Genomic DNA, 27,161 nt, shown 5'->3' on the forward strand with positions numbered 1-27,161 from the left:
AGCACTCAGGGCTGATTTCTTTAAGAATGGATAGGTTTGATCTTCTTGCAGTCCATGGGACTCTCAAGAGTCTCCTCCAGCACCATAATTCAAAAGCATCAATTCTTTGGCGATCATACATCACTACTGGGAAAACCATAGCTTTAACTATACGGACCTATGGTTTTTTGTTTATTGGCTTTATTTATTTTATTTTATTTTTATATATATTATATATATATATATTATATATATTATATTTATTTTATTTATTGGCTTGTTTATTTTGTTTATTATGTTTTGTTTATTGGTCATAGTTTATTGGCTGTAAACAAACCATATTTAAGCTTCTGGGCATGATTTGCACAGTATTCTAAGTCATGGCTTAATAAATGGTAGCTAAATTAACCATTGCTTAGCATTATGTGCAAATCTGTACACATTCCCTTATCATGCAGCTTTAGCCTCCATATTAATCATAAAATTCTGTACGGAAATTGTTAATTTATGTAAAGCAATTGAACAACAACTAGAGGTTAAATTTATTTCACAAAAAGCAAGGCTTTTCAGGTACAAGATGTTGGAACATGTAAGGACATGATTGTAGCTAAGCAGCCTTTAATGAAGACTACTGGTTCCAAAAGGTCAACGTTTTTGAGGAACAGATTCAGACAATCACAATTTCCTGCAGTTTACCCATGTGTATAATAGATGATATATATAGTGTTATGAGTTTGAGGGTGTCAGATTTCCCTGCGTCATGAGTTTCAGATTTCCGTTATGTGTTTCTGGGTGCCAAACACTGAGCCCCTAGATCTAGGAAGGGTTAAAATATAAGCCTGGTAGATGAGCCATTAAGAGAGAACAAAGAGAAAGGTGATGGGCCATTAAGAAAACAAAGTAAGTACAGTGGTACCCCGCAAGACGAACGCCTCGCAAGACGGAAAACCCGCTAGACGAAAGGGTTTTCCGTTTTGGAGGCACTTCGCAAGACGAAGTTCCCTATGGGCTTGCTTCGCAAGACGAAAGCCCATAGGGAAATCTCCGGGACAGCGGGGAAGCGCCTCCGCTGTCGCCCGCCAGCATTTTAAAAAGCCCCGGGACAGCGGGGGACTTCTCCGCTGTCTGGGGCGATCTTAAAATGCTGGCGGGCGGGAGCGAAGCCTCTGCTGTCGCCCGCCAGCATTTTAAAAAGACCCGGGACAGCGGGGGACTTCTCCGCTGTCCCGGGGCAATCTTAAAATGCTGGCGTGCGGGAGCGAAGCCTCCGCTGTCGCCCGCCAGCATTTTAAAAGCCCTGGGACAGCGGGGGACTTCTCCGGTGTCCCGGGGCAATCTTAAAATGCTGGCGGGCGGGAGCGAAGCCTCCGCTGTCGCCCGCCAGCATTTTAAAAAGCCCCGGGACAGCGGGGGACTTCTCCACTGTTCCGGGGCAATTTAAAAGCCCCGGACCATGCGCCGATGCCGGGCGACGGGCGGGAACGCCTCCCCCCGCCGCCCGCCATCGGGACCATGCCCCGATGCCGGTGGACGGGTGGGAACGCCTCCCCCCGCCGCCCGCCATCGGGACCATGCCCCGATGCCGGGTGGTGGGGCGGGAACGCCTCCCCCCCCGCCCGCCATCGGGACCATGCCCCGATGCCGGGGGCGGGCGGGAACGCCTCCCCCCGCCGCCCGCCATCGGGACCATGCCCCGATGCCGGGGGCGGGGCCGCGAAGCCTGGGCGCGCTGATCTCGGCGCGCCCAGGCTTCGGCATGCCGGCATCTCTACGCAAGCAGCGGCAGCGCTGCCGCTGCTTGCGGAGAGGTCCACGAAGCCTGGGCGGACAGCTTTTGAAGGCAGGGGGGAGCAAAGACTTTCGCCCCCCCACCAGCCTTCAGAAGAGGTCCTGGACCTCTTCTGAAGGCCAGTGGGGGGCAAAAGTCTTTGCTCCCCCCTGCCTGCCCCCAGCGCGTTTCTCCGCTGTCCCGGAGGGCTTTTGAATGCAGGCGGGGGGGGGGAGCAAAGACTTTCGCCCCCCCCCAGCCTTCAGAAGAGGTCGGGGGACAGACTGTCCCCGGACCTGGTCTGAAGGCGGTTTCCCTAGGAACGCATTAATTGATTTTCAATGCATTCCTATGGGGAACCGTGCATCGCAAGACGAAAAACTCGCAGGACGAAGAGACTTGCGGAACGAATTACCGTATTTTTCGCTCTATAACACGCTCCCAACCATAACACGCACATAGTTTTTAGAGGAGGAAAACAGGAAAAAAAATATTCTAAACAAAACAGTGGATGTATGATTTTTGTGGTTCATGCTGTGGCCACAGACATGTGATCTAACGATGAGTTTGGGGTAGCCCAATGCAAAAATCCTGAGGATCCATGTGGATCCGTGCTTTGTAACCACGTGAATGAAGGAACTGTCAGTAACGTATGGTATCTCCAATACAGTGATGAAGGAAGAGGGGGGGAAGCTCGCACTTGTCCTAGGCAAAGCAGCCAACTCCTATAGGCCTAGGTGCCTTCACCCCCTCCATTAAATATTTGAGGGAGTCATCCTCCCCCCATGCTGATGGACATTGCCATTCATATAAGGTACCAGTGTGCATGCACTTTGTCTTGAGATCATTGCAGTCTGTGAGATGGGGCTTACCTGTACCTGCCCCCCCCCCAATATTTTATTGAAATTGGAAGAGGGAGGGAGGGAGGGAGGGAGGGAGGGAGGGAAGAGAGATGGAGAGCTCACATTTGTCCTAGGCAAAGCAGCTAACTCCTATGGGCCTAGGTGCCTTCACCCCCCCATTAAATATTTGAGGGAGTCATCCCCCATCCCCCATTGTGGTATGTGAGTGGGGCTTACCTGGCTGTCTCCCCAATATTTTTTGAAGCTGGAAGAGGGAGGGAGGGAGGGAGGGAAGGAAGAGAGAGGGGGAACTCACATTTGTGCAGCTGCCTTGCCTCGAACTGAAGCAAAAAGAGGAGGAGATGCAGGGACACGAGCCTTGTAAGCTGCTTTGTTTGAATTTACCGGTGAGGTGCTGGGGGAGGGACGGAAGGGGATGCCCTCTTTGTCCCTCCTTCCAGCTCATTGTAAAGAAAGCAGAGTAAGAGCCACTTACATGTGTGTAAGGGAGAGCCATAGAGCAGGCAGACACTGAGAAAAAGAGGCTGTCTCCCTTCTCCCACCTTGGCTTTTACAGCTGCAGGCAGCTCTTGCCGGCTTCCAAGCTGCCTCCCTTCTCCCACCTCGCTAAAAAGCCATAGAGCAGGCAGACAGGAGGGAGAGAGGCTGTCTCCCTTCTCCCACCTTGGCTTTTACAGCTGCAGGCAGCTCTTGCAGGCTTCCAAGCTGCCTCCCTTCTCCCACCTCGCTAAAAAGCCATAGAGCAGGCAGACAGGAGGGAGAGAGACTGTCTCCCTTCTCCCACCTTGGCTTTTACAGCTGCAGGCAGCTCTTGCCGGCTTCCAAGCTGCCTCCCTTCTCCCACCTCGCTAAAAAGCCATAGAGCAGGCAGATAGGAGGGAGAGAGACTGTCTCCCTTCTCCCACCTTGGCTTTTACAGCTGCAGGCAGCTCTTGCCGGCTTCCAAGCTGCCTCCCTTCTCCAACCTCGCTAAAAAGCCATAGAGCAGGCAGATAGGAGGGAGAGAGGCTGTCTCCCGACACTCAGCTGTTGCTCAGCTGTTGCCGGCTTCTCAGGGAGCCAAGCGGAGGAAAAGAGGCTGCCGAACAGCCAGCAAGAGCGGCTCCTCCTGCCTGCATTCGCTCCATAACACGCACACACATTTCCCTTTACTTTTTAAGGGGGAAAAACTGCGTGTTATGGTGCGAAAAGTACGGTAATTTCGTCTTGCGAGGCACCACTGTATTTAAGTAAGTAAAGGAGAAGGGACAGGGCCCCTCCTCCTGCTCTGAGATAGAAGAGCAAAAGCCAGAGTTGAGAGTTGAGAATTTGCTGCTATGTGAGCTACAAGCTGGCTGCAAAAAGCTGCAGGCTGGAAAAGGCAGATTTCTGCTTGAATCCAAGGCTGGACCTACAGGAGAAACAAGACCCTCTTGGAGTGTTAGCACTGTGAAGTCCTCCATCATAAACTCAGGTTGTATATATGTGTAAATAAGCCATATATTGGCCACTGTGCTTCATTCCAATTCTATTAATGTTTAATTGACATTTTAAAACTCCCCCCCCCCATGTTTTAGCTGTTCATATTTTCTCTGCAAGCTGCCTTGAGTCCCTGTTAGGGGAAAAGGTGAGATATAAATAAACATATAATAATAATATCCTCCTTGTATAATAATATCCTCATTTAGACATTCTCAAAAAGGCATGGGAGCTACTCACAAAAAAGCAGCTCCACACACAACAGGGAGAATGTCTAAGCAGATTTTTCAGACAGACAGCAAGAAGCATCATTCATATAAATTGGGACTTGAGCACTGATGCCCTCATATAGGAATGACAAATGCAAAATTTGTTTCAGAAGTCATCATATGTATATTCTGCTAATGGGCTTTCATTCTTTATTAGAGTTGCAGCTTGCAACACATGTCAGCAAGAGGAATGACCTCAGAGGTGTTTCTTTCTGCTTAGAGAGATAAATGAGTCCCTTCTTCAGGAGGACAATGTTTGTTAACCACCCATCCAAGACACTATGAATTGTGTGTGCAATTCATGATTAATTGACTTTGTGTGTGCTTATCATGACACAGCACTAATTTAAAATAATAGATCTGACAGGCAATTTTGCTAAATCACTGAGCCCTTTTCTTTTGAAGGCCCTAGCCTCTAGTTCGGCCAAGCCTTTTCAGTTATGCCCTCCTTGATATCTAATTGCTTTTGCAAAATGCTGTTAATCCTGGTACACATTACACATAGGATGGGAAAACTTTCTTTTCAGGTAAGATGAGTCAGATTTCCATCTTCCTTCATGTATACATCCTCTTTAATGTAGGTAAAATAATGAATGGTGAATTTAAAAAATCTATCATGTGACATATTCTCAATAGGAGTTGGTTTATGAATTGTGTGAATAAAGAAATTCCTAATTTACCTAGCTATGTCTTTTCCTTTCACGGAAAATGTGGGATTACAGTGCAAACTGTTAAGGATACATAAGATACCTTTTCCATTATTAGACCTGCTTTATACATGCTTCAGGATTGCCTCTTAAAGTTGCTCCCATATTGATCCCAGTATGTGCAAAGTCTTCTCTTCTTCAGTATAGCAACCACACAAAAGGCCAGGCCTTCAAAGGAATTATCTTGTACAACATGGCTAGCCTTGATGCCAGACAGAGGCACTCATGAGGCTGATGTGAGAGCAGCCATGGAAGTAGTAGCAATAGGCTTAGTGAGGTAACAGACAACCAATCAATTAATGTAACTAAAAGTGATATGCAGATAGATTTAGCATACTATGGCAAAACTTCCAAAGCAGATGTTAAATGTTGTTTCACTGGTCATATGCAAAAAAATTTAGCATAATGGCATCAGCACACAGCCAGCTGTTATGTGGCCCCACACCTTGGCAACTGACCCTGAAATGAGTTTTCCCTCAAAAGGAAAGAAGGTTGTAATCTATAATTTGTCTGATGCATCTAAAAATATCCACTGGTATCAGGTTCCTGGGAGAGGGATAGTCTCCAGTATCTTCACTATGCTAACCATTCTGAAAATTGCTTGATGTACCAAAAAGGTCACAACCAGTCCTAAATTAATAGATCTGCATGCCAAAAGTAAAAAACAAAACAAAAACTGCAATTATTAAAAACTATTACTACTGCATACATAATTCCTAGAGATTGCTATAAATAAATATCATAATGCAAAAGGCACGGAAAAATGTGATACTGCTTCCTGCTATTACCAAGTTTAAATCTAATGCAAATAAGTACTTGTGGACACTAGTAAACGTAAAGGACCCCTGGACAGTTAAGTCCAGTCAAAGGCGACTATGGGGTGCAGCGCTCATCCTGCTTCAAGCCAAGGGAGTCGGTGTTTGTCCATAGACAGCCTTCTGGGTCACTGGCCAGCATGACTAAACCACTTCTGGCACAACAGGACGCATTGACAAGTGCCAGAATGCACAGAAACGCCATTTATCATCCTTCTACAGCAGTGCAGTGGTACCTTGGTTTACGAACTTAATCCGTTCAGGAAGTCCGTTCTTAAACCAAAGGGTTCGTAAACCAAGGCATGCTTTCCCATAGCAGTGGGGGACTCAATTTACAAATGGAACACTCTCAACAGGAAGCGCAACACGTTCTTATTCCAAGGCAAAGTTCACAAACCAAAACACCTACTTCCTGGTTTGCAGCGTACTTAATCCAAGTTGTTCATAAACTAAGCTGTTCTTAAACCAAGGTACCACTGTACCTATTTATCTTCTCACGCTGGTATGCTTTCGAATTGCTAGGTTGGCAGGAGCTGGGACAGAACAATGGAAGATCACACCGTCACATGGATTTGAACTGCTGATCTTCCGACTGGCAAGACCAAGAGGCTCAGTGGTTTAGACCAGTGTTCCCCAACCTTGGGCCTCCAGCTGTTTTTGGACTACAACTCCCATCATCCCTCGCTAGCAAGACCAGTGGTCAAGGATGATGGGAATTGTAGTCCAAAAACAGCTGGAGGTCCAAGGTTGGGGAACACTGGTTTAGACCATGCAAAGACCACTTACCACTTTAGGGACAGTGGTGGTTATGGTCCAGCTCAGCCACGGGGAGCCAGGGATCTGTCACTCGTGTGGCCAGTTGACGTCATCATTAGTCTTGGCCAGTCACAGGGGCTCACAAGATTTTCCAGTATCAATGTCATCTGCTCTTGGAATGGGCAGAGCAGTTGTCAATCAATGGTTATTGGGCATTTATGGGCCTGAAAGGAATTTGCCTGCAGACAAATTGGGCCTATCTGGGGGTTCTGCTTTTTGTCATAACTTTTGTGGGGAAAAGGCATTGGGTTGGATCCATAGTCTAAGTTGAGGGGGGTGGGGTTGACAGCCACCCCACCCCCCTAATTGGAACTGGAATTCAGGATATTCCAGTAAAGGAGACCAGAAGGAGTTCTGTCCAATGGTCCAGAAAGGAGCCATTGGGCCACAGAATACCCCAAAGCTATCCTATCAGGATCACTTCATTTGATCTGCATCACAGAGAGATACCTGAACCCTGAAGGAATAATCATTCAGCAGACAGGCTGGTTGATTTAGGATACATACCCAGTGTCTATGCCAAACCCTACTTACATCTACAATCAATAAAGCTGTGGCCAATCTTAATCCCAGATTATTGTCTTGTCATCATTTCTTCTATTACAAATCACCCACTCACATCACCGGGTGGCATACATGGGGAGATAAAGAACCACTTACATCACCCTTGAGCTTCTTGGAGGAAAAGTGGGATATAAATGAAATAAATATACAAATAAATAAATAATCTTGACTCTGGTTCTCAATAAAACATTTTTAGAAATGTTGCAGCTGGCAGGGAAGAAGGTGTGTGGAAACAGGAGCTTATCTGACTACAGAAATGGTTTCTGAAACAAGGTGTGTCTGTTAAACGCACACGGATTGCTACTACCGTCTCTATCCCAACTTTTTATTATTAAAAAAATACATTTTTCTATGAAGCCATTGTAAGTTTACCTTTAGGGACTAGATCTTCTATTGAAAAATGATTTTTAAAGATGAATATTCAGAAGGCCTTCTCAAACACAGAGTGGAGACAATAGATTCAAAACAATACAGAACTCTCAAAGGAAGAGGGGAGCAGAGGAAAATTTTGTACACCTTGCAAGCTCTTGATGAATCACACATCTGTTGCAGAGAGAAGGGAGTCAGATGGCATTGTTCTTATGTGATATGAACTTGAAAGGAAGAAGTGGGTCTGCTTGTGAAGATGAGGCTCTCTTTGGAAGCACATGATTACCAATATTGCTATTTTCCTCAGAGACAGTCAGAAGGGCTAGAGAAGTAAATAGAATTCTTTATTGGAGTTCCTTTGTAAACATGCAGTGTTTGCTATAACTGACAGCAATAATCTGGATGTGAGTATTAATGTTAGGGAAATGAACAAGTGACATCTGAGAATGGGGAGACTTAGAAATGCTCTGACACGCTGTAGAGAAGAGGGGGAAATCTACTAACCTTGTCACCAATGTAAGAACATGAGAGGGAGGATGTAACTGGAAAAGCTGTCAATGGAATACCAGAGCCCCTCCAGCTATGGGTTACGGCATGATGCTGTCACAGGAACACTAGCAAAACTCTTAAATATTCAGGCTTAATCCACATTCATGCACAAGCTGAAGAATAGTATAACTGGGGAATGGAGGGGTGTTTCAGATTAGAATTCTGTGTTAGGCTGTGTAAAATCAATCCTTTTTTTTTTTAGCCCCTATATAGTGTGACTGATCACCACCTCAATCCTCTTTCACTCCCTTTATCAAAATGTTGCTAGAGCTACACTGAACTATGATTATAGCATTACTGCACCTTTGCACATCAGGGCATCACAATACCATGCTACATTGTGTGCTGAATGGGATCGGCCAGTACTGCACAGCCAATAACCTTTATGGAAATCAAAGTCAAGAAGCCATCAGCAATAGCAGCAGGAACAGAGCCAGCAGCAATTGTGACAGCAGCAGCAGAAGCAGAGGCAACATGCTCAGTAGCTCAGTGCTTTATACTGCATGCAATCCTGTAAAAATGAGAGAGGAAATCTAGGAGGAAGAACTGAAAAGCATGGCAGACTCTGAACCAGCACAATACAGAAGTGAGGAAGACACGGCAAATCTAGTTTCAATACAGGCATGAGAACTTTGGGAAATGGGTCACTTTTCTTTCAGAAAACTAATTTGGCCAAAATACAAACTGAGTTAAATCATAGCACAGTTCTAAATCAGCATCTTAAAATAAGCTTCATCAGAAATGGCAGGAAGGCCATTTAGTTTTTGATCACCAGAAGAAATGCTTTCTGTTGATTTAAATGTTGCAACATTTAGTTCCTATTTTCATCCTACACATCTCTCATTTATGAAGAACCTATATAGCACAGTTGCTGTAGTTTTAAAAACAATACCCTAATTTCTCCCAACTTCCCATGATTCAGGGGGTCATAATTCTGATCATCTACCAGACCTTCCGCACGTGAAGATAAATAGTGGGAGGTGCCCATATCGCACAGGAGTGATCTATTCTCCCCTCTCAGTAGGCTGAAACATAGCATGCATTTCTATTGTTGCCTTGTTATAAAGGAAGGGGAATGAGCTGCATCAGGATCTGAGGGGAATTGGGAGGGGGAGAAGGAGGGACAGAAGAACAAGCCCTTAAGGGGGAAGCATGGATCTGTCTCTGCAGGAGCTTTTCTTTCCACACCATCCATATGGAAATGGAAGATAAGGGTTGGTACACACCCAGGAGCCACAGAGCGCATTGTGCTCCAAGCACGTGCCCAGCAGCAGTGTATGCACAGCTAATTCCCATTAAAGCTAATAAGACCCAAGCACTCACGACAAGAGAACAGAGCTGATGTGCTTTCCCATGAAGTTTCAGGAGAGGGAGGCACTTGTCATTTAATTTTCCTCTGACACCTTTCAGGACAATTTGCTGCCACAGAGAAAATGAAATGTAAGAGAAATGCCAATTAGCTGAAACCATTCAGATTTTAACATCTTTCAACAAGCTCTCGGCAGCAGCTCTGTGAACTGATGTCTCAGCTGGCCCTAACAAATAAGCTAGGCCGAACCCATTATTAGGAATCTGCAATACCAACTGGCAGCAAGAGCCAAGCAAAAACCAGGAGAACCAAAAGGAAAAGAAGGAAGAAAAGCGCCCCACAAATAAAAGAGGACAAGGGGGAAAAGTTTGAGACTGGCTGGAAAGGATCAATAGCATATGTTCTCCCACTGGCGATGCACAGCAAGCATTCTCCTGTCAGGGAGGAACACATACTTCAGCTACCAGAAAGGGATGGAATTGCTCCCAGCTGGGGTAGCTGCATGTGACATTCACAGCAATTCCAGACTGCACTGTGTGTGATACTTGATGGGTGACATCAGCAGCACACCAGTCTCACCCTTCGGTAACCCTGTGTACTTTTCCAGCCAGAATTCCATCTATCAAAATTCCATCCATCTGTCATGGATGCTCTAGCTGAGATTCCTGATTTGCAGGGGGTTGGACTAGATAGCACTTGGGAACCCTTCCAATGCTACAATTATATGATTCTATGAATACATCTGTGATGTGTGCATGGATGAGAGGAGCTAGGCAGAGTGGACCAGACGATGGCAAGGAGTTAAAATCCATTTGTGGTGTAAACTGGCCATATCAGCCAGTCAGTTTCATTGCCTTCATCTGTAAAAAGAGCAGAGCACCGCCTGCTGCAAAAGCACCACCACAAAGCGCACAGATGATGGTGCCGTCTGGGCAGGGCTTTGGGGCAGAGTCCAAGGCTGCACTCAGCAAAACAGGGAGAGCCCCTAAGCCAAGCGGGGCTGACTTGCCACAGTTCGAAGACACGCTACCGTACACGTGGGCCCCAAGAGACTATCAAGCCCGGAGTCTAAAATTACCTAACTGTACCACTGATCACAGAGCACTTTATAAAAAGATGCACATTTGCATTTTAAATCCCAGGCTATTCAAATAAAAGCAGATAGCTGGAGAAATTTTAAGTAGCCACTTAGAAGCATTACAGCATCCTACTCAGACTCCATTAGCAAACGTTGGGAGTTATTCAAGGGCATCATTCCTTGCTTCAAAAAGCTTAGTCTCTGAAAAGCCATCTGGAAGCCCATTGTAGAGCACAGTGGGAGATGCAGAGGACAGCAATAACTTGGAGCTTCCCAGACAACGGCAAAGCTATATTAATGTGCTATGTTCTGCTTCTGTAGATAAAGGTTCTTTAATGGAATGGATGCAGAGGTGGTCTCTGATTCAGGGAGATATTCCTAGCATTCCAAAACAATGCCATTCACCACAGAAAATTCATCAGGGTGAAAGTTGGCCCCATTATAAAAGTATTATGTATTAAAATCTTCCCAAACGCTCCACGAAAGACAATGCAATATAGGATAATAATAAAAAAAATCCATCACAACCGCTAAGTAACTAGTCCCATTGTTAAACAAATCTCCTAATGTTCAGCCAAATTTACCGTCCTGTAACTTAAGCCCTTTATCTCTTGTCCTGCCTTCTGGGACAGAAGAGAACAAGTCTTTGCCATCTTGTGTAGGGTACTATCATGTTCTCCCTCAGTCTTTTCTTCCTTCAACCTTTCCTCATAGGACTTGTTTTCCACTCCACTGATGATCTTTACTGCCCTCCTCTGAACCCATTCCAATTTGTCAAAATCCTTCTTAATGTTCTGTGTCCAGAACTCAACGAACAACTCCAGATGGCATTTAACTAGTGCAGAATAAAGTGAAACTGTTACTTTTTGTAACTTGGAAACTATGGCTTAATGCAGTCTAAAACCACATCCATGGTTTTTTGCAGCCACATTACACTTCTGACCTGCCTAACACTAAGCCAAACCATTGCTTAGCCATGGGTAGTATGGGAGCAGCAGGGCCAGGGAAAGAGTGAAGCAGCTCTAATTTTCCATCCAGGCACAGCATGCTTGCTTATTTTTACAATAAGCAATCGTTTGGCTTACTGCTAAATGTGAAACAGACCTTTGAGCATTGTCTTCCAATCAGCTCTGAATCTACCCAACTGTATTATCACCTAGACCACATTTAACCACTGTTGATTTGCTTTCTGTGATAACAAATGAACATGGCACAGCTCTCAAAAGAAATGCACAAATGATCACTAGAGGAAACAAGCCAAGACAGAGACTGCAAATCAAGTGAAGTCATGACAGCTCCCCTCTCCTGCAAAAACCTTTAACAACACACCATGTGCAAGAATATGCTGTAGCACTTCACACACAAAGACACAGAAAAGAGCAGTTCCTCTTTCTCCACCTACTGTCTTTCTGATCTTCAGCCTGCTCTCTCCAATAATGGTCATTTTTCTTCTGACTCCATCCAGGAAGTGTCAATTTGGCAATGACCATATGCTGACTGTAATGAGTAATTTAAAAAAGGAACACTGAAATCTGATATTTTTTAGGAATACACAACCAGAGAAATCGAGAGCCATGCAATATCCTTGCATTTTTGGCATAATCTCAGCTGCTAAAAGCAGAGATTTCCAGTGCATTTTAGGTGGTCGCAAAAATGGTTGGAAACATGACTCCAACACTTGCTATTCACTTTTAAACTGTTGTAACTTTCAAACTATTCGAAATTTGTCCAGATTATACCTCTTCAAGTGAAAGCGACATGCAACCACACAATCGCACAAATGCACACAGAGGCATTATTTTATGATGAAAAGTTTTCAGTCTTTATAATAACAAAATGCTGCGCCACTCCAAGTGATAGGCCACTCTTACCCCAGCCCATGAAGCCCAATGGAGCAAAATGGTACCATGGATGAGCATTGCCTCCTCTACGGCTGGAAGTGAACTGAGGTCGTATGAGCTTCTGCCTCAAGTCCTCGTCTCCCAAGCTTTACACCCCATCCTTGCTCAGAGAATAGAGACTCTTAAAGGGTACTTCATCTGCACTCTGTGGCCTCTTGCTCAACATGATCCCTGTATTGTTGGGCAGGCATGGTACTGCAGGAGGCAACTGGGCTTAGGGAAGGGAAGGGTGTTTGTGAGGGTCCTGACTCTGGCTCCACAATCTTAGCTCTGCAGGTTCAGTGTTAGAGGCCCTGCTCAGCTCTTCATCAGCCACACACTTGGCCAGCTCATCCTCCACATCCGTCTCCATACACAAGACTGGGACCATGATTCCTAATAATAATAATCTTATTATTTATACCCCACTCATCTGGCTGGGTTTCTCTAGCCACTCTGGGCTGCTTACAGCATACAGTGGTACTTCGGGTTAAGAACTTAATTCGTTCTGGAGGTCCGTTCTTAACCTGAAACTGTTCTTAACCTGAGGTACTACTTTAGCTAATGGGGCCTCCTGCTGCCGCCGCGCGATTTCTGTTCTCATTCTGAAGCAAAGTTCTTAACCCAAGGTACTATTTCTGGGTTAGTGGAGTCTGTAACCTGAAGCGTCTGTAACCCGAGGTACCACTGTATCTAAAAACGTAATAAAAACATCAAGCATTAAAAGCCTCCCAATACAGGGCTGCCTTCAGATGTCTTCAAAACGTTGTATATTTCCTTATCTCCTTGACATATGAAGGGAGGGCGTTCCACAGGGAGGGCGCCACTACCGAGAAGGCCCTCTCCTTCATGCTGCACAGGTGTTTATCTTCCTGGCCCATCCTTTTCCACTGCTGTGGCCAAAGCCAACTCATCGCATGACGTTCCATTTTTATAACTTCTGAGGCTTCCTTCTTAAATTGTAAGCTCTTTCACATGCCCTTGGAGGCTAGGAGAAAGTATTTGTTCTGTGAGCGATTATGATCACAGGATCTTTCACTGGGCTAGAGTTACCATCACTGTGAGCAATGCATTCAAGAAACTGCTCAGATTTTTTTCTGCAACCTGAAAGACATGCTTGCTTCTAAAATAAGCTAAAAGTTATGCTACAGGGTTCCAACAAATATTCTGGTCTTGCTGCCCAGGGCAACCGCTCAACCATACTAAGTTAAGCTATCCAGCTTCATCTTTTTCACTTCATACCAGAGGAAAAAGAGAAATAGTCATTGTCCTTTCATGTGGGCTCCCTATAAAGTTGAAATGCACTCTCAGATATAGCTAGCAGACCTGTATAAATGTTTGGCTTTGATCATAATCACTGGAACGTGTCCAGAGGAGGGCAACCAAAATGGTCAAAGGCCTGGAAACGATGCCTTATGAGGAACGGCTAAGGGAGCTGGGCATGTTTAGCCTGGAGAAGAGGAGGTTAAGGGGTGATATGATAGCCATGTTCAAATATATAAAAGGATGTCATATAGAGGAGGGAGAAAGATTGTTTTCTGCTGCTCCAGAGAAGCGGACACGGAGCAATGGATCCAAACTACAAGAAAGAAGATTCCGCCTAAACATTAGGAAGAACTTCCTGACAGTAAGAGCTGTTCAACAGTGGAATTTGCTGCCAAGGAGTGTGGTGGAGTCTCCTTCTTTGGAGGTCTTTAAGCAGAGGCTTGACAACCATATGTCAGGAGTGCTCTGATGGTGTTTCCTGCTTGGCAGGGGGTTGGACTCGATAGCCCTTGTGGTCTATTCCAACTCTATGATTCTATGATGATGATGATGTGATGATGATGATGATGATGATTACTTATACACTGTCCATCTGACTGTGTTGCCCCAGCCACTGTAAGATTAGACTAAACAAAAATTATGCATCTCTAGAGAGAGTTTTCATACTTAATAGCAACAGAAAGAGGGGTGATCTACTTTGCATATAATAATCGGATACTGAATATTAATTTCCCTGCATACCCGAGCAAGCAACACCACCTTTCTAGCAAAAACACATTCTGCTAATTTGTCTAACCTGGGTACAATTTCTGTCAAAGGTAATAGGGCAGATAGAATTGGGTTGGTGGTGGTAGAACACAGAACTTAGATAAACACAGGCCATGCCACAATTTTTTAAAAAAGAATTGCGCAGTTTCACAAAGGCAAGACACATATCCTCCAACATTTCTCTGATGAAAATAGGGATGTCTATTATTATTATTATTATTATTATTATTATTATTATTATTCCTCGCCTGTCTGAGTGCTTTGCCTCAGTCACTCTAGGCGGCTTCTACATTATGAATCTAGGCTGCTTTGAGGGAAAGCATGGGAAACTGGCCTGTGGTTTTAAAATTTTAAGTAAGTTGCAGACGAGAAAGGGATTGAATTGCATTTGATTTCCAATAAATGGACTCTGTTGCCAGCTGGGGAAGATGACATTTGTCTGTTGCTTGCAATTAAAACAGTGGGAACTTATACTTAATTAAAATTGAGAAGCCACGGGGAGCAGCAAAAGAACAGCTTAAAAGTATAGTGCTCATGCCTGCATGTTTAGAAAAACTGGTATGATTAGATTGGCGCCTGTGCCAGGGTGGCATACAAATTCATGAAGCTTTCAGTAAGCTCACTATGTCTGACACCTTCATGGCTGTCTTTTCAGTGCAAATGCTGCTCTCTTTAACTGTTAACTGTTCTTAGATTTTTTTAGTTCCTTCCTTTTAATCAGAATTGTTGTTTAATAGCAGCTGCTTATTTACTCTTTTTAAACTGCTGCATCTAGGTGCTTTCATGAACTATCAACATTTATTTTATTACAACTTGTTGTTAGGTGCCTTAAGACCTCACAAGAGGTATTTTTTAATGCACATGTCAGCAATCAAAGATAGCATACGAATAGGCCTGCAGCCTGCAAACAAACCCAAGGGGAGAAAATACTATAAAGGAGAAAAATTAAAAGTTCTCTTCCAAATGCCTGGGAGCCCTCTCTCATTACTTCCCATCAGTTTTCTCTTGGTAATGTTTGCAATATACAGTATGCATGAATACACATAGTATTGCTACAATGGCTGTCAAAACAGTCAGGCCCTATTGTATAAACTGTAGGTCTGTTTCACTACATTAAAAAAAATATTCACAAATATTCACATATATGTGTGCGTACACACACACACACACACACACACACACACAGCCAGATCAAGGATCTTCTAGTGTCACATCTTATTTCTCTACATAGTCAAACCATATGGTTACACATTTCCCAGTATTAATTCAAGCTGTATAAAAGATTCAAACAGACCCCAATCTTGTCTACCTGCATTTAAAAATAATCAACAGCCCACCCACTCGCCCCCCATGCATTGGAGCCTATAATAGATCTGAGGCGATTTTCAGCATCAGCTTATGATTTTTGGAACAAAAGCAAATGCACTAAACATGCACTCATGTTCTTTCTCCCTCTCTCTCTGCCATTAAAGATGTTCCACATGAATCTGTTCTCCCCCCCCCCCCCCAAATACTGCAGCCTTTATTTTAGCTTCCACTAAAATTTGATGGTTTGTTTTTATATTATGAGCCTGCCTCACACTGAAAACTTCTTTATGTCTCCTTTTACTGGTTATGCAGAGCTAGCTGGAAATAACACATTTCATTTGCTGCCAGACCTTCTCTCTTGTGTCTCTCCCCTCCACCCTCCCCAGTTTATGTTATTCTATTACCTTTTTCTTTTACTGATTATACTGCATATTCTGAAGCAAACAGGAAGGGTGAACAAAGAAAATTGCTCTCTTCTTTGTATACTTTGAGATCAGATAATGCAGGCTGCTTCCCCATGTAAGACAGGATATAGACTTTGAGCCAATGATTCCTTTATCCTTTACAAGCCCAGTTTAGTCAGGGTGAACACATCCTTCATTTCACATAATGGAAAACCCATGGACCCAAGCGATGCTCTAGAGAGGCCTGTGCTACATCTCAATTTGAGTCAAGCTGACTCCACTCAGGTTCATGGAAATGCTTTCACTGGGCCAGTCTCTACTCCACAGAAATAAATTGGTTCCCATTTGGGTTAACACTGTTTCTCCAAAGCCAAACAATTGCTTCCACTTGAGATTTCTTTGCTATCTTTAGAAAACCAAGGAACAAAAACAGAAAACCAAATTTTGTTAATATTTGTTTCTTTTAAATCATAGCCTCTTGACATTTGAAACTAAACTTGGTTTCGATGTTCTCAACACAGTTTATTTAATTCACTTTACTACACTGAGACTAGTACTGCATGTTTTCATTATCCATCTCCAGCTTGGACTACTGCAATGCACTCTATGTGGGGCTACCTTTGAAGATGACTCAGAAACTGCAAGTAATCCAGAATGCGGATGGTGACTGGGAGCAGCTGCCGAGACCATATAACACCTGAAAGACCTACATTGCACCCCAATACATTTCCGAGCCTTAGCCCAGTTTACCTGAGGGAGCGTCTCCACCCCCACTCTGAGGGCCTTCTGGTGGTTCTCTCACTGCAAGAAGTGAGGTTACAGGGAAGCAGGCAGAGGGCCTTCTCAGCAGTGGTGCCCACCCTGTGGAATGCCCTCCCATCAGATGTCAAGGAAATAAACAACTTTCTGACTTTTAGAAGACATCTGAAGGCAGCCCTGTATAGGGAAGCTTTTTAAGGTTTAATGTTTTACTATGTTTTTATATATGCTGGAAGCCGCCCAGACTGGCTGCAGCAATCCAGTCAGATGGGCGGGGTACAAATATTCTTATTCTTATAATCTGCTGTTCTTCTACATGTCTCTTATGTCGACTTCATGCACCTCGTATCTACATGTGTAAACACAAGCAGGTATACCACTACAGTGATAACTCGGGTTACAGACACTTCAGGTTACAGAAGCTTCAGGTTACAGACTCCACCAACCCAGAAATAGTACCTCGGGTTAAGAACTTTGCTTCAGGATGAGAACAGAAATTGTGCTCTGGCGGTGCGGTAGCAGTGGGAGGCCCCATTAGCTAAAGTGGTACCTCATGTTAAGAACGGACCTCCAGAACAAATTAAGTTCTTAACCCGAGGTACCACTGTATTGGGATTAAACTTTATTGAGCAGTTAGTTATATGCAACTGAACAAAGGAATAAGTAACAACTGGAGTTATGAACACTGGGTTGGATTCAGAATGCCCCTTCCCTGAACTGAATGACCCCCTTCCATTCCTGGAAGGGACTCAAATCCTGCTAGAGGAAAGGGGGATGGAGGCAATTTTCATGTCCTTCATGTCACCTCCCATGCTGTTCAGGAGGATCTCCCAATCCTCTGGGGCTGCAGGGGAAGGGGGAAATTGGGAGGGGGTCAGAAATTGGTTCTTACGATGAATTTACATTTTAAGATTCGGTTGGAGGTCATTCTGTTGTAAGGGTGCTACTTGGGAGTCTTTGGGAAGGAACTTTTGAGGAAGGGCCTTGAATCTTTATTGCAGAAAGAAAGCAGGCAGGTATCCCTCCATAGGGACTTCTCACACATATGGATGTAATTTGGTTCTACGTTTCTCCACATGAATCATATTAATGAACATTGACTGGAAATCCATTATGATGAAAGGAGACATATCTTCAATATAAATTCAGTTAATCCTACTCTGTATTCTCTGTGGTCCTCTGTCTCTGCCGAGGCTCCTACAAGCCAGTCTGAAATGAGGTGTCAAGCCATGACATGGTGCTGCACTAGATTAAATATAAAAATGGCACCTAATCCCCATATGAAATGTTACGAGCGCTACAATCTCCAGTGCTTCCTTACCCATCACTACTATTTCCTTCAGAAAAGGAACAAAAACAATCTAGTTTGCTGTACAGTACATCTGTTTCCTTACTTTCAGTAGTATGCAATACCAAAATAAAGAATCGTAAAGCTACAGGGGGAAATGGATTGCAAGGCATCACTGGTTCACCAAAGTTCAGTCATGGTGGAATAATTCTAACCTTTGTAAGAAGATGATTTCAGCCAATCACTTTATTGTGCAGCTGATAGCCACTGTTAATATTAAATAAACAAGTTTTAAAATATGAAAATCCAAAGAAAGTCTAAGAACAAATGTGCACGGAAAATTGGAAATACAATTTATACGAAACCTAAAATCTTAACTTTTATGATGTCAAAGTGATAATGATGGTTGTCACATAATTTAACAAATTTTTAAACACTGCATGCATAACAAGCTACTTTTGAAATTATGATGGGATCAGAGGTATTAAAGCATATTTTCAGTTGACAAAATATTATCAGTCAGGTGCCTAAAATTTACGCAGCACAGCATATAGATGTTTTTAAAAAATGAAAAATGACCACCCTTGCAGGCATGATTACAACATAATGAAATGACATAAAAGGAGAAAAGGATGGAGAAGTCATGTGGAATGGACATATCAGTTTAAACCTGATACAACAAACAACTTGCTGTGAAAAGTTTGCCACTATCGTAGGCAAACTTTACATGTTATTGGAAAATAAGCAAGAAATAGGGAAGGTATTCCACCACAGATATGAAATCTGTCTTCCAGTGAAATCTCGCAAAATCTTCCCTTTAAAAACTGAGAAGCCATTGTCTGGGACCTGAGGGCCTGGAAACAGATCCTCAAAGAATAATTTCTTAGGATAGCAAGAAGGGGTCCCAAAATGGAATGTACCCTTAATTTATCTCAGCAATTGGGAATAAATAGAACTATAAGCCCACTTTATCACTCAGCTTGCTAACTTTGTCAACATGCCGCTAAATAAGGTGACTTATTTTCCAAAAATGCATTTTAGGAATTGCCTTCAGTGATCTGCTGTTTTGAAAAGGCTGTGTCAATATTCTGTCACATGCCCAAATTGTGGTGTGTGTGACTGATTGGGATGGCAACATGCATAAGAATGGTTGCTTCAAATGTTGTTTCAGCAGCAGTCAACATCAGTAAGGTAAAGGTAAAGGGACCCCTGACCATTAGGTCCAGTCGCGGACGCCTCTGAGGTTGCAGCGCTCATCTCGCTTTATTGGCCAAGGGAGCCGGCGTACAGCTTCCGGGTCATGTGGCCAGCATGACTAAGCCGCTTCTGGCGAACCAGAGCAGCGCACGGAAACGCCGTTTCAACATCAGAGTGACATGGAAACGCTGTTTCAACATCAGAGTGAGCCTTAAATAAGATCAAAGGAGACTGTGATTCCCCTAGGACTTCTGAGATGGAGTTCTTGCAGTCAGAGGAGGGCAATGTGACCTCCTAGCTGGAGCAATACTGGCACAAAGGGCTCCTTTTGCAACAGAGTTTCTGGATTAGCAAATACATCTGGGGTTGGCCCTGGAGACAATTCCCTCTCCCACTTTGAATCTGCAGCCTGAAGATGTGGTCTGCTCCCAGGATCATAACACATGTAATGGACTGTCATGTAATGCAGAAGCAAAATATGGTGATCAGCTCTATGTACTGAGAGTCAGTGTGGTGTAATGGTTAGAGTGTTGGACTAGGAGAGCAGGGTTCAAATCCCCACTCAGCCATAAAGCTCACCTTGGACCAGTCATCTCTTATCCTGACCTACCTCACAGGTTTGTTGTGAGGATGAAATGGGAAGGAGGAGGGCTGGGTACACGACCTTGAGATCCTCAGAAGATAAAAGTGGTATGTAAATTAAATTAAATTAAATTAAATTAATATTACACTGGCAGATGAAGTCATCATGCAGAGACCATTCCTCAAGATCCCTCTGTGATAAATAGACCAGCCTTTGGTATTACAAAATGACTGCGTAGAACCATACAAAGCCTTGGTTATTGTTCCATAACATTAAGTACAGTGAAATTACAGCATGCTTATGTACTACATACTGCAGAACTTGACATTTTCACTGCTAATGTCACCCAGAGCTTAAGGCTTTTCCCCAATAAATCAGGCAAGCCCTTTCCCTCTATGTTCAGACAAGGTTAGAGGCTTATGAGATTTATTTTACGAAGCAACGTCAAAATTGTAACATATCATCTGCACTTATTGAACAATTTTTAAAGTTCATAATCTCACAAGCCAAAAATTACATAAGCAAGCCAGTTTATACACCATGTATGCACCTTACATCTACTGTTTCCACAAAAAGTACAATGTACAAAAAACACATTTGCTTTGTTATACATAAGCTTGAAAGCTCATGGCTAGACTGTGCTTATAAAAATAACAGAATTGTGGAGTTGGAAGGGACCCCAAGGGTCATCTAGTTCAACCCCCACAATGCAGGAATTTCAGCTAAAGTCATCCAACCTCTGCTTAAAAACCTTCAAGGAAGGCAATTCTACCACCTTCCGAGGGAGTCCGTTCCACTATCAAGCAACTCTTACTAATATAAAGTTATTCCTGATGTTTAGTCGGAATCTCCTTTCTTGTAACTTGTAACTGTTGGTTCAGGTCCTACCCTCCAGAGCAAGAGAAAACAAGCTTGCTCCATCTTTCATGTGGCAGCTCTTGAGATATTTGAAGATGACAATCATATCTCCTCTCAGTCTCCTGTTCCCCAGGCTAACCATACCCAACTCCCTCAATTGTTTCTCGTTGGGCTTGAAGTTTATACCATCCTCATGGTAGAATGCTACACTTGTTGGATTTCTGCCTGACATACAATTAAAAGCACATGAGGCCAGAAAAAGGATGGCAATTCAGTTTACATCCCTCCTCTTCTACTAAAACTTCTTTCATTTCTGGAGCCCATTATCCCTACTAGGTAAAAATATGTACACTGATATTTATTTTCAATAACAATCCTGAAATAGCAGAGTTCTCTCTTAAATGCCGTTAAAAAAACTTACTTTCGGTGCATTTTTTCTTGTGTGGAAAGCAAAGAGGAATTAAAGTGTAATGGACTCTCAAGCTCACCATTTGACATCTTGTGATCTAACTCAGCCTGCTAATAATAAGCCTAGGTTTATGAGGCATGGAGCTGTTTTTATATATCAGCCTAGCTCCGTCAGCTTACACAGCTCTTCCTTCACCTCTGCTGCCACATTAAATCAATTGTCTTTATAGGCTGCTGTGGCCTGAGCAAGCAATAGGCTCTGAAGGTGGGGTGGGGGAGGGAAGGGACCTTAAACTTACAGAAGGGGAAAGATAGGGCTTAGCTGCTTATCTCAATTTTTCTACTAAAGAAAACACCTGACAAGAATAGTACAGCATAAAGTTCATTACATCAAGTGCCTCACCTGAGTAGGACTGCTGTCTGAAACTATGTTTGGCCTGAATCTGCAATTTGGGAGGCCTGAATCCACTACAGCCTTGAGATACAATTAAGGACTGCCATCTTCATCTCAGCCAGGCAAGACTTTGATAAGCTGAAATGATATCCTCAGGCAACAATCCTAAAATCACCTCAGTCTCTTAATTTGTTTTGGGGTGGCACTACAGAGGGATCCAGGCCTGACATGCCAGAAAGAGAGCAATAGTGAACACCGTGTGTCCCTTGGCTATGACTGAGGATAACTTGGGGTGATTGTTGGGGCTGGTGGTCAGAAGCATCAATGACACAGCTATTTCAATTTCATGAGGATCTGAAAATGGAGGGAGATGTGCCCCCTTGGCCCATTGCTAAAGGTGGCAGTTAATACAGAGGGCTGAAGAAAAAGTATTAAAAACCACAGGGCAAAAAAAATAATAATCCTGTTCTTTGTGGACTAGATTCGTTTAGACACTTGAGTCTGAAACAGAACATTTCAGTCAGCACACAGTCTTCTGTGAATATAAAATATACAGAAACAAGCAGTACAATTGTTGGGGTTTTGGCCCCAAACATGGAAGACACAGATTATGCTCTCTGAGTGAAAATTACACAGTGCTATGGTAATTTCTACAACAGAATCAAATTCTGACTCTATTGGGATTTCCCTCGTAATTTACAATATAGTTCTGATGAAAATATACTAGATGTAGGGCCAAGAATTTGACTGATCATTAACTATTCATTATTTCCAGCTATGTAACCTCTTTGACAAGTCCCTTCAGACTTCACATTATTATATAATGTCACACACCTAACTTGTGTTCCCGTCTTTTTCTGTGAGAATGTAGACCATCTGTTACTCAGAGGCACACATAGGCCTTGAACTTTTGAAAAGCTTTTTCTTTTCTTTGTTTGCTTATTTTTTTAGTTTGGTAATCTTAATCTGGTAATTCTATTTTCTTTTTCTGTCATTGTGAGCTTCTTAAGAGTTAAGGTAAAGAAAAGGAGTACTGAAATATTTACAAATAAATCTGCTTTCTTCATTTTCATATGCAGATTTCAAGAGCTGCACTAGAAGCAATGGTTTGGTACAGAAGTGAAATTTGTCACTCACAATTCCAATATACTTAGATCTGTTGTTGTTGTTTTTAAAAAACCCAATATGGAGTACAAACTTTAAACATTGCTTTTCTAACTCATGGTGAATTGCCATTGATTTGCTTTTGCTCTTCTGTCTCCATTCTCCACTGGGAAGCTGGTAGCTGGCCAGTGAAGTAATAACTAACATCTCACATAATCCTCTCTAACAAGCTGCCTCTTCCACAACCATTCATATGACTAGCACTTTTGAAATATCTTTTCCACACCATGCCCCTGACATCTAGACAGATGCAAGCATCTTGGGATTTTCTTGGCTTGGAAATAGCTGCCTTGCAGCAGCATCTATAAATTCTGGGTTGGGGTGGTGTCAAGAAAATGTGTAATGGATATCAGAGAAAAAGTAGGCTCGTTTCTGTACCAGAAGCCTTTATCCTCTTTCTAAAGTGTTCTTATTGTGGACTCGCATGCTTTCCTAAACCATTTAAGACTCTTGCTGTGTAAACAGTCTGCCTTACTACTATTGTCTACTTCTTGTCGTAAAATGTTCCAGGAAATATGCAACGATGGGATAGATTTATTCTCATTTTACGCTCGATTCAATTTCATTTCCTCCAACCTGTCCTTTTCACTTTGTTTTTTGCCAAGTGATCTTTTTGTCAAAACAGTATCACAAATTATGCATACACACATATGGTTCAGATAAGGAATTTGGGGGGTGCTTAGTTCTCACTGAGGTGAAAACCTGTCTCTGGGTTATACTATTTCTGACAGCAGTTGCCTCAGTCTATACCCATCCTTCACCATGAGGCATTTAATATTTGATCCAATATTAAATGCGTTAAAACAAATTTCAGTCAATAGAATAGGGTGGGTCCTAAAAACAAATACAGTGGTACCTCTGGATACGAACAAGATCCGTTCCGGAGCCCCGTTCACATCCTGAAGTAAACGTAAGATGCGACTGCGTGTCTGCGTGGGTTGCGTTTCACTGCTTCCGTGCATGCGCATGATGTCATTTTGAAGTGCAAAAAGTTATATGAGAACTGGCTGCCATATGCAATCTTGGCCAAACTCTTCTATGAAATCTTAGAAATATGCATACAAAGTAAAAAACAACAACAACCAAACACCAACCTGCCCATTTTGAAAACCTCAACCACCCATTCAATGTATGCCAAAGCTGAACAATGGTGTTCCCTGCCCGCAGGAATGCAACAAGCTATATACGTACAGCTAATGCCAATTTAAGGGACGCGGGTAGCACTGTGGGTTAAACCACAGAACCTAGGACTTGCTGATGAGAAGGTCGACAGTTTGAATCCCCATGATGGGGTGAGCTCACGTTGCTCGGTTCCAGCTCCTGCCAACGTAGCAGTTTGAAAGCACGTCAAAGTGCAAGGAGATAAATAGGTACCGCTCCGGCGGGAAGGTAAACGGTGTTTCTGTGCACTGCTCTGATTACGCCAGAAGTGGCTTAGTCATGCTGGCCACATGACCCGGAAGCTTTATGCCGGCTCCCTTGGCCAATAAAGCGAGATAAATGCCGCAACCCCAGATTCGGCCACGACTGGACCTAATGGTCAGGGATCCCTTTACCTGTTTAATGCCAATTTGAAACAATTTTGTCAATGTTCCTCAAGTTAACTTATTATTGAGAAGAGAAATACTTTTTTCCAAAAAGAAAAACTCCCAAAAGGAGAGATAAGCATAGGCCAGCATTAAAAGAGCTTCTACCTTCTGCAACACATGCCGTCTGAGTCACACCTCCAATTAAATCTCCAGAATTGGAAAATTTGGTCTTCTTGCTGAAAATTAATGTCACCGACCTGACATTTGGTAAATTGAGTCTTCTTGTAGAATTCCTCACTTGCTGCCTTTCTGTAGTACCCTGATAGAGATTCCTTTGAAAATTGAGCTTGTCAAGTCAACTCATTCACTTTTGAATGATTGTTGGAATGTGTGCTCTCTGAATTAATTTGTTGCACTTTTCCCCATTTATTTTAGCCATCTTAAGAGTTGATGCCACTAGGGGGGAAAGCAATGATAACTCACTTCCTGTACAATAATAGGTGGTATCATAACCCACAATTGATTGTATTGCCTTATGTATTTATTATGCATACATACATGTGCATCTATCTGTATATCTATAAATATCTATGCCTGCCAGAGTCGCTTGCAGAACAGATGTCAGCAGACATGAAATGAAATCAGAAAACCAGATGAAGTGTAATAAAGACCAGCCAGTAAGATAATTGGATGGAATTTCTGTTGCCAAGTCAAGGATTTATGCTGCAGTTCCTACACCACCCAGTGTACTGAGCACAACAGGACATGAGGAGAATACAACAGCTAGAAAGTAAAATTGTCAATACTTTACTCTGAATAAAAGATTATGTCATTATAATCTACAGACATCGGTGAAAAATGTAAAAAGCTACCTTTTTAAGAGCCAAGCAGAAAGATACAGCTTTTACCTTATTTTACAGGTAAAATATTTCAGCAATTGAGAGTGCATTGAAAAAGCAATTTAAAATATAACATTAAGAACACCAATATTAAAATTCCCTAACCACACCAAGCTCCTTTCCTTATTCTATATTTGTCTCCCCATTCTTCTTTTCTCATTTACATGCTTATGCCATCTATATTCCCTTCAACTGGTGATGAATTTCATTCCAATAGTAATTATAGTGGTTCGTGCAAAACCAATTCCGACTCCAGATTGGGTCTGTTTAATATTTAGATACACATTTCCACACCAGTAACTGTGTACGATCTAAGTTCAGACACAATCCAAGTAAGTTATCTAAGCAAGCATCCAGTTTAAAAAGTTAATGAGTCTAAGATGCTGGATGCCATTAAATGAGTTTTGTGGGATTATGGCTCAAAATCAATAAATATCTCAACTACGAGAAAGTATGATGCTCCCAAACATTTGAAAGTGGAATACCAATTGCACATCCCTTTGCTCTTGCTGCTTGCTGCTAAATGGCTGAACGAAGGAGATGGAAGGAACCCTTCACAGCACTGCATCTCCCAATGATAAAGTCACCACCATGGCAGGGATAGCAATTGCTTCAGGGACTTTTCTTAACAAATACACTCTCCAGCTTTCATATTCCATCAAGCTCTTTTTTTTTTTACTCTGCCAGCAGAATATGGAAATATGTAAGAGGAAGAGGAGGAGGGTATTGCTGCAGAGCGTGAGAGAGAAATTCCTCATTGAATGGTGGGGATGGGCTGCCTCTGCTAAGACAGCAGAGGGGGAAAGCTCCACTTCTGGCAGCCCCTTAAGAGAATGCTGTGGAAGAGCATGACTTGGCTAACCCTTGTGGGAGTCAGAGGGTGAGGCTTGTGGATTTCGTTCTGGGTTCAGAGACTGCCCCAGGGAACAGTGCCACTATTACAGCTTGCACTTGTAATTCTGGATTTAAAAACAGGCTTCAAAGTGAGCTTCTATAAAGTTCAGCTTATGCATTTTGTAGGCATCCATCTGTCTTGAGAGACAATGGAATGCACTTCCGGTGGTGAAGTCAAACCACTGAAGTGACCTCTCTAGCACAGCAATACGTTTGCAGAAGTTGCCAGAAGGAGGCGTACAAGGCCCTATCCAACCATTTTAGGGACTCCACTCTGGATTTGTTTAGGGTTTACTCCTTAGCCTTTTCTTCTCCCAAAGATATCCCACAAAACAGTGGAGGTTTAGGATCAGAGTTTTCCTTCTCCTAGATGGGCTAGTCCTTCTCCTAGATGGGCTACCTTCCAAGGTTGACAAGCCCCATGTGCCCCCTCATTTCCCTCTGCAGCATGTGCAGAAACTGCCTTCTTGACCATTGGACCTACTATTGGTCTCGTCCGCTCAATTCACCAGTGGAAGACCCTAACTCACTGAGGGTTTGTGAGCCATCAGATACCATCACGTGGTTTAGCCGGCCAGTCGAAGCCATTCCCAGGTTTGGGCCACTGTTGCATGCTGACAGCTTCTATGAGCCACAGGTGGGAGCTGAGTGCAGGGTGGGGAACAAAGGTGGACGAACCACCCCATATGGAGCACAATGTGTCCCCTACCAGAGGTGCTACCCCTCCCCTAACACCCCATACACCAAACATGCATGCAACACGGTGATCCCCAGTCTTAGTGCTTCACAGGCAGTACAATTTGGGAAGGCTATATTAAATGCTCCGAAACGCTCCTACAACATGCTCTTGCCCTCAAAGCAGGTTGACGATAGTAATAAGATTCTTGAGGAAAGAGCACTATAAATAATAAATGCTCAAAGTGCTTTACATTCATTATCTCAGGAAACTTTAGGCTAAATCTGTGACGTAGGCCAGCATAACTGATTATCCCCATATTTCATACAGCAAAGTGACAGT

The 27,161-nt window shown here is 43.2% G+C and overlaps 1 protein-coding gene across 9 annotated transcripts in view; it reads right to left on the bottom strand.

Moving 5' to 3' along the window:
• TSPAN4 (tetraspanin 4) overlaps nt 1–27,161 on the bottom strand; it is a 506,481-nt gene that overhangs the window by 264,835 nt on the left and 214,485 nt on the right. Inside the window, exon 1 of one of the 9 annotated variants that reach the window (XM_077931623.1) lies at nt 21,667–21,966. The exons of the other annotated variants lie outside the window; for them this stretch is intronic. The gene's annotated coding sequence lies outside the window, so the exon portion shown is untranslated. Of the gene's footprint in view, nt 1–21,666; nt 21,967–27,161 lie in introns of those variants that run through there. 9 annotated transcript variants of the gene reach the window in all.

Source organism: Podarcis muralis, chromosome 1 (genome assembly GCF_964188315.1).
Source record: "Podarcis muralis chromosome 1, rPodMur119.hap1.1, whole genome shotgun sequence".
Taxonomy (NCBI): domain Eukaryota; kingdom Metazoa; phylum Chordata; class Lepidosauria; order Squamata; family Lacertidae; genus Podarcis; species Podarcis muralis.